The sequence below is a fragment of the Phaseolus vulgaris genome, chromosome 9 (assembly GCF_000499845.2).
Source record: "Phaseolus vulgaris cultivar G19833 chromosome 9, P. vulgaris v2.0, whole genome shotgun sequence".
Taxonomy (NCBI): Eukaryota; Viridiplantae; Streptophyta; class Magnoliopsida; order Fabales; family Fabaceae; genus Phaseolus; species Phaseolus vulgaris.
This window is the reverse complement of record NC_023751.2, coordinates 10,654,485-10,663,355: the sequence shown is the minus strand read 5'-3', so window position 1 is coordinate 10,663,355 and position 8,871 is coordinate 10,654,485.

The following is an 8,871-nucleotide window of genomic DNA, read 5'->3' as shown; positions in this document are numbered from 1 at the left end:
AGCTTAATCAATTTAACCAAAGGACTACAATCACTCTTAATAAAAGAAAGAAGATCTATCGAACCCAATTCCAAATATGTAATGCATTAGAACATTAAAAAAAATAGATGTTGAATACAATACTTTTATTATAAATACAACTATATGGGTATATCCTATTATAAATATAAAAGAATATTAAAAATAAATTGCATTTAAATATTTTCTGTAATAGGAAAATATTATTATATCCATAATTAAAACAATGAAAAATAAAATATTTCATCAAAATTAAAAAATAACATTTAAATGTATTTATTTCTCTCTCTATATATACACATATATAAATATACATATATATATATATATAAATTATATCAAACACATAAAAAAATTTCAGCAAGTTACTTTCATAACTAATAAGAAAAAAATAATAATTTAAATTGTGTGAGCAAAAAAAACTTAAACCTAAGACATGACAAACATTGAGTTTTTTTGCGTAAATAACACTGTTTCCAATATTAAATTCCCAACTAGCACTTCTGTTTTAATTCCCAACCTAGCATTCTTTTTTCCTATGGTGAGAATGCGGTTTCATATTCATTTTTTATTTGGGGAAAAAATCTTTCTTAGAATTTGATTTTTGAAACCGAATTTTAAAAGTATTTTTTTTTATGATAATGAACACAAGCATGATCAAAATTGAGGTGAAAAATATAATTTTGACTTTAGCATATAAATATTTATTTAAAATTAATTATATGATAATTAAATGTTTTGGAAATTGGTTATTGAATCAATATTTAATTTGGTACAACATTATGATTTCCGTAAAACATTTAGTTATTGTATAATTAATTTTGACAAATACAACATTATGATTAATTTTGACAAATGAACATTTATACACTAAAGTAGAAATTATATTTTTCAAAAATTGAATTTCGTTCACCTCTGAATGACTATTTTTTGTTAAGTATTCATTATCATCGAAAAAATACTTTTAGAATTTGGTTCCCAAAAGTCAAATTCTAAAGAGAGTTTTTTTTTTCACAAATAAAAAATGAATGTTAGAAATCGATTTTCGATTAACTAAATTCTCAAAGAGCGTTAGTTTGAAAATTAAAAGATATTACTTGAGAATTTAATATTGGAAATAATGTTATATGGGAAAAGAAGTCAACAAACATTCACAAAATAATATCAAACAAAGTGAAACTTTGATTTCAATTTGAATTCAAAAGATTGTTTGACATGGATTTCTGAATTTGTATCATTAAACTCTCTGAAATAAGTTATTAGAATGTAACTTGAAGAATACAGACAAGAGTATATATATGCTTACATGATGAAGATTGCAAGAATAATTGCTTTAGAAATTTCAACTAAATTGTGGTGAATATCAGTTTCGTGACTTTCAATAATTAAAGTCTGATATTTTGAATTGACCACTATTTATATGAGAAGAGAAAGATGTACAAAGGAGAGAACATAAAATAAGATCCGACATTTTATTTTGGTTTTCCACGTTTTTTTAGACATATTTACTTTATATTTTTATTAAGTAGTATAGTGTTTCTTTACATTGTTATTAAAATAAGTTATTTTATAATGTTAGATTAAATAATTGTTCTCGAACTAGGTAGGGGACTGGGAGAACTATTGTCTTCGGATGTCACTCGGTCGGTCGTGTTTCGCTTCCTCCTTCGGTTCTTCTCGTAGGATGACTCCTCAGGCGGGTGGGGTACCTGCAGATGACACTCCAACGCTCAAGTCAGTGGGGTATCGTATTCGGCTGGCTGGAATACTATAGATAATGACGTACCTTGTTCCTTGGAATGCGTGATATTTATATTACCTTGATGGGCCATCGCTGTTGGGCCGGATTAGGGGGTTACTTAGCGATTATGGTTGGATTAGGTCGTTTCCTAAACATAGGTTAACCTTCGTTAATTGGGTCAACCTTTGACTTGAGCACTTTGTTTCGGTCGGCCACGTGTGACACATGGTCGACCTCGTACCTTAAAGTATGGTCTTGACACATGGGTTGACCGGGTCACAAGACCGGTCGATCATCCCAGTACAATAATAAAATAATAAAATTAAATTCAGAGAGAATATTGATTTTGGTTCAGTTTAAGTAAGATGTGGATATGAAAGATTATAGATAAAGAAGAAGTGATTGAAAGAAAGATGAAGATCAGTGTTGAATATAGTGTGTGGATGTAAGGGAAATTTGATAATTTGAGTGGTTGTGGCGTGTAAGAGGAGGCTAATAATAGGATTAATTTTTATTGTATTTTATGTTATTATGAATTGTTTGTTTGTGCAGAATATAAGAAAAGTCCGTGAAAAATGGTAGGCAGGGGCAGAGGGAACAAGAAAGTTGTTGGAAAGTGGTCCCATGTGTTTGTTTTGTCCGGTTTTCTCATTAATTGTGTTGTTGCTTTGAACCATTCATTCTTTCTAAATATCTTCATTTTCTTTCCACCTGTTAAACACTCTTTTACATTATTAGGACATCTTTCTCTACCACCACTATTCCTACACAAGTATACTTTGTTTCGATTAGTGGGTTCAAATTATTCCCTCACATAATATTTTTTATATATATATATATAAATTTGGTCTCTACCATTTTTGAATAATTGATAATAACTTTTTTATTCAAATTTCTTCTATAGATGGTATGTTATTGACATTCACTTCAAAGTCTAACTCAATTATGGGTGATCCGATAGCGGGTGACACAATAGACCCAACACAAATACTCGTTAGGATAGGCTCGAAATGGCTCTGATACCATATTACGAAATAAACTTTAAGCCTAACTCAACCCCATAAAACCGGCTCATAGGGTTGAGGTTTACACCCACTTATATACAATGAAAGGTTCTAATCTCTAGTCGATGTGGAATTTCCAACAAACTCTTCATGGGATTAATTTGGAAGAGGTGCTCATATTTAGTTTCATGCATTTATAAAAGATTATAAATAGGAATTTCACCTAAAAAAAAGGAAAAAATGAAAAATTCTAATGCTACAAAATAGTATAAGTAAGATATAATTGAGTATATATATATATATAATCGATATACGTTACATTCATGATATATGTTACACTTGAGTAACTAATCAATAATTAATTTTATAATATAATGTAAATAAAATAATATTAAAAAATAAAAATATTTAATAATATTGTTAATATAAATAAATAATAAATGTAATTTATAATAAAAATAAATATAGTTATTAATAAAAAAATTATTTTATACTGATATAAAAAAATATTATTTAAATCTAATATAAAAAAATTATTAATTTACTTACAATGATAATATTTAAATATTATGTTTTAATTAAAAATTATTTTAATAATTTTTATATATAATTTCAAATAATTTATATATATTTTTTAATTGAGATATTCAACCATAATGAGATCATATTTTAATCTGAGTGGGTTTTATACATAAATAAATAAATTATATTTGATTTTAATTAATTTTTACGATAACAATAAAATTGTAATATTACATCTTAATTAATTAAGTTTTTAATCAACTACAGTTATCTTGTCGTACACAATTTTGTATAATTTTTTTTTTAATTTTTTTTTTATTCAAACAACTTCACTTTTATATATATATTCTTCCCTCAAATTCATTTGTAGATACAAACAAAGCATAAACAAATATTTATTTATCTTATTATAATGGATGAATATTGTTCTTATCGAATATTGGTTGTCCTTTTTTATGTGAGCGTTATAAGAATCTTTGAGTTGTTTGTTGGATGCATGTGTAGACCGTAGGAGATTCTTTAACTCTATTTATATATGAGTGCATTAATAGTAAGATAGATATACTCTCTGATGATTGAGGTACTTATAGACTTGTGAACTAAGTATAGACTCAATAACGTGACAATATAATCGTAACGATTTATACAACGTTACAGTTACTTAATAATCAAGGTCAAAGTGTGAATAACTTGAGTATTTAATATTTTTGTTGTTATCTATTAACACGTAATAGATTATAAATCCTTATTTGGAGACATAATAATAAACACATCTTTAAAGAAGAAGTGATTGATCATTCTATATTTTTTCTTTAGTTCAATTAAAGGTCGGGTATTGATTAACATCTAAATGTGTTTTTGCTTGATTTTCTTTTTCTGATCGGTGTCGTGATCTGTGAACTTGTTTGTTTATGATAAATAACATTTGACTAGATGGATTTGTTGTGTGTTTTTGTAGTTGCCTTTGTTAATTTTGAGTTTACAATTTTTTTTTTAAGTTATGAAGTATTTATATTATTAGGAGTTGTTATATAAAAGAGTTAAACCACCCTAAAATTATTGTAATAATTTTTTATTGCTGATAAATTTTTTTTATAGTACTTATAAAGTATTTTCGTCATGTTTACACATGTACGAAGAGAATATTAATATTTTAGTATCTGTATGTTTACTAATTTATATGACCCAATGTCAATGTCAGAGTATATAAAAAGGAAAAAACAATAAAGTAGGAAGTTTAAAAATAACACACAAAATGAATATAATTCTAAAAGGTTATACCCTAAATTAAAATGATTTTATAATTTATAGATTCTGTATGTCGTTTTATTAAATAGAAAATCTGTCCGACTAAATTTGGCTATCAAAGTTATTCTAAAATATATTCTTAAGCAAATTAATTTAAATGCATGTTAAATCACTAATACTCATTGTTTTTTAAACTGACAAGTAATATATATATATATATATATATATATATATAATTTGAAGTGTATAAACAGAAATTACTTATAATAATTATTATTATAACAACTAGCGAAAACAAGTACGTTAGCATTTGCTATTATACCGTTTTACAATTTTTATAAATAGATATGTATATTTTTTTTATGTTCCCATTTTCACTATATTTTGAATTTTATTTTTTTTATATTAGTGTTATTAATTTTGATTTTAAAATATTATTAAAAATGAAATAAAAAAATTGTGCACACAGAAGATGCATTTTATTTACATATTGATATTGATAATGTGTAATAATAATATCAATAATTCAATGGATTGGATTTATTACGAAGTGGACTTTAAGTCATTTATATACATTATATTTTAAAAGCGGCTCATGGGATGAGATTTGCACCCACTTATATATAATAAAATATGCTAATATCTAGTTGAGGTGAGATCTCCATAATAATATGTTATTATTATATAACTTATGGTATATTAATAGTGGAAAACAATAACACTTTCGACCATATAGAAAAAAATATACATTTTAAATTATAATATAAGGATAAAAAATATTAATCTTAGTTAAATTACAATATTATGAATTAAAGTTTGAGTTCAATTTAAAATTTTTCCAATCTCCTAATTATGATTTCAAATTTTAGTTTAGAGTTCTATCTTTAATTGCAATTTTGAATGCTTAGGCTTTGTTTGACTGAGTGGCTGCTCAATGAACAAATTCTGGAGAGGTACAAATAGGAAGAGATTTACTTTCTGTAAAACAAAAGGTTAAAATTTTATCCAAATAACTATTCTAATTCATATGCATCTTATTTTTTAATTAAGATGTTTTCAGTTCCTTTCTACATAATCAATAAATGCTGAAATTTTGCATATTTTCTCTCTCTCTCTCTCTCTCTATTTTATCTTTATGAAATAATTAAAAAATAAGATTATTTTTATCTTCTTTTTCGTCATGTCTTAAGCCAAAAATATCATACATACTAAAATATTAATCTTTAATGTTTTTTTAATAGGAAGAGAACATTAATGAACAAAACCTTGAAACTACATACTAAAAAGGAAACAACTTATCTTCTATTAAATAATTGTTTCTCGTTTTGTTAGTTACTGCACTGGTAAGTGATGGTTGGATTTATGATGCACCATTGTCCATTATGTTGGAATATTACCTTTTAAGATATTTTTAATTATATCACTTATTTTAATACACCAATTAAACCATTATTATTAAAGGTGTTATATTATATATTTAAATTCTTCTAAACATTTTGAGGAGTTATATTATTCATAATGACCATTATACACTTATTTAAAAAGTAAAATGTTCAACTTATACATTGAATCTAAAAAGAATTGACATATTCATTAATATCACCCTATTTTGGTGTAATATATATATATATATATATATATATATTAATAAATTATCTCTTTATTTTCTCTTTTTTTTTTAGTTTATTGCTTACTCTATCCACAAAGACTTCATTTTACGTTTTTTCTCTCAATATTTTAAAGGTTTTTCAATTTTTTTTAAAAACAAATAAACTTAACATTTACAACTACAACCATAGATAAACAATAAAATATTAGAGATACATTTTTCTTGATTATAATATACACTTTATTGGTTAATAAATATTTTCATAAATTTAATATTTCACTATCATTGTCATTAGTTATTTTTATAAAATGATTGAAGTGTTATTTATTAATAACAAAATAATGTTCATAAAAAAAACATTTCCAACTAATTAAGTAGTCACACATACTATTTTTTTCTCTAATTTCTTCAGTGATATTCCTATATGTAATCAATCCTTTGCATGAATATGATAGATATGACATATGGCATATCGTATTAATAAGAATCACAATGCATTTTTCTTGTAATACAACTTGAATAAGAATAAGAAAAATATTGACATTAATCATTAATATTACACATTTTTCAATCACAAACATTTTAGAATTATTTCCACACTTGATGCTTATGTTCCTATCTCTTTGTCTCCACACATATAATTATAACATATTGAATTCAATAACCATGCATAATTCATTTTGACTTCATTGTTTTCTTGTACAAAAGTTTTCAGAGTAATTTCTCGTTCTTTATTCAATTATGAGATATTTGACTTTGTTTCATCTAAGTAAACATATTGAAAATGCCATAGATTGTGTTGCTTAAAACTCTCATTTTCGTGGCATTTGAATATTGTATCCCTCATTTTCCTTCTCAATGTCATTGATTTTATGTGATCATCATCCTTGTTTGAATATATAAAGATATTAATGTGGATTAGTTTATAACTAGTTATAAAAAACATAAAATTGATTTAACATTTAAGTCTATCACTTGCATAGGTCTATCTTGCATAACTTACAAATTATAGGGACCAACTTGTCTTATCATGGAGACCGACCTATCTTGTCGTATCTATTGTTATGTATAGTTATTTGTGTGTCGATATGATTACTTATTTAATTTATTATTTCATTAATATTAAATGTAAATATAAATTTTATTTTATTGTCTACTTTGTCATAATAAATAATAAATTTATTTAATTATAACATATAATAAATAAATAATTTTTAAGTTTTTTTATTAATAATTATACTTTGCATTTTTATTGTTGGAAAATACTCAAATTAAAAATTGAAAAATGACAAAAGACTTTGTTGATATATTTGTTTAAAAAATTTATGTGAGTTGGTTCACACATGTTCATAAATCTGCAATTATGAAAAGGAATTAGACATTTTAGTATACAACAAGTTAACGAACTCAACTGATCTTATTATTTCTTTGAAATAAATTATCGATAGACTAAAAGGGACAAATTTGATCGTATTATCTGTCTTAAAATTAATTACAAAATCAAATACAAAGCATAAATATAAGTTTTGATATCCATTTAAGAATTTATCTATATTTTTTTAATGAAATTGGCTTATTATGATAAAATACTTTGGATGAATATTTCGTGACATAATAATTATGCAATTGCTCTCTTAGAAAGAGTTAGCAAAGCAATCATCTAGATTAAAAAATAAATAAAAATACGCAAAGGAACAGTCCTGGAATGTTAAGTCTTAAAATAAAGATACTGCCCATAGGTTTTTTATGAAAAGATCCATACAAACACAAGTCTGAAACCTCAACTTTGAATGAAAATTGTGTGTAAAATGCTACCAGAACAATACTCTAGATAAGGGAGGGTAAGCACAAATATTGAGACTAATAAAATAGGTAAAGAAATGAAGAGACTAAAATGTATCATATAAAAACACAAAAATCTATATATTATAATTATGATTTATATAAATTGATAATAAAAATTTAGAAAAAAATAATAATTTTGTATAATAAATTTAAATTTTTAAAAAATTAATATATATATATATATATATATATATATTTCTTTTTTTAAATTGTGTTAAAAACTGTGTTAGAATTATTAAAAATCCAATAAATATTTTTTGAATTAAATAAAGTATCATATAAATACATTATTTAAGGTAAATGAACTAAATTAGACTCAGTTTCGGTTTAAGTCATCATACGTCCATTATTATTACGATTAGACATTATTAAACCCATAATTAATGGAAGAGCTTCAGAAAAATTGTGTAGTAGTACTAACAGATGTTTAGCGTAATAAATGATGAATTGATCACACAGAATAACACAGCACTCCGAATTTTCTTGGTTTCAGTAAAAGGTGTAGAAATATGCATGTTGATACTGTACAATTTACGGCACAAAATCTGAATTCAAAGGGATTCACATTGGCTGTGATTACCAGAATGGAGGCTGAAGCTGCACCCAGTTAAGGTTTCAGTAAAAAAGATTGAACCAAATGGCAAAATATCCCATGGTTATGGTGCTGGGCTGCAGTGACTCACAAGCAGGTAACCCTCACAAAACTTACCGTTGTTCCCGAATTCTTAGCATTATCTTTTATGCCAATGGTGTCCCAAAAAGATTTAGTTCCTTCCTTTATTTTTTCAACTTTATTATCATCATCAATACCAGGAAGCAGACACAACTTTTGTATCTTTATTATATCTGCCCAAATCCAACGGTCACAACCTTTGTCCTAGATC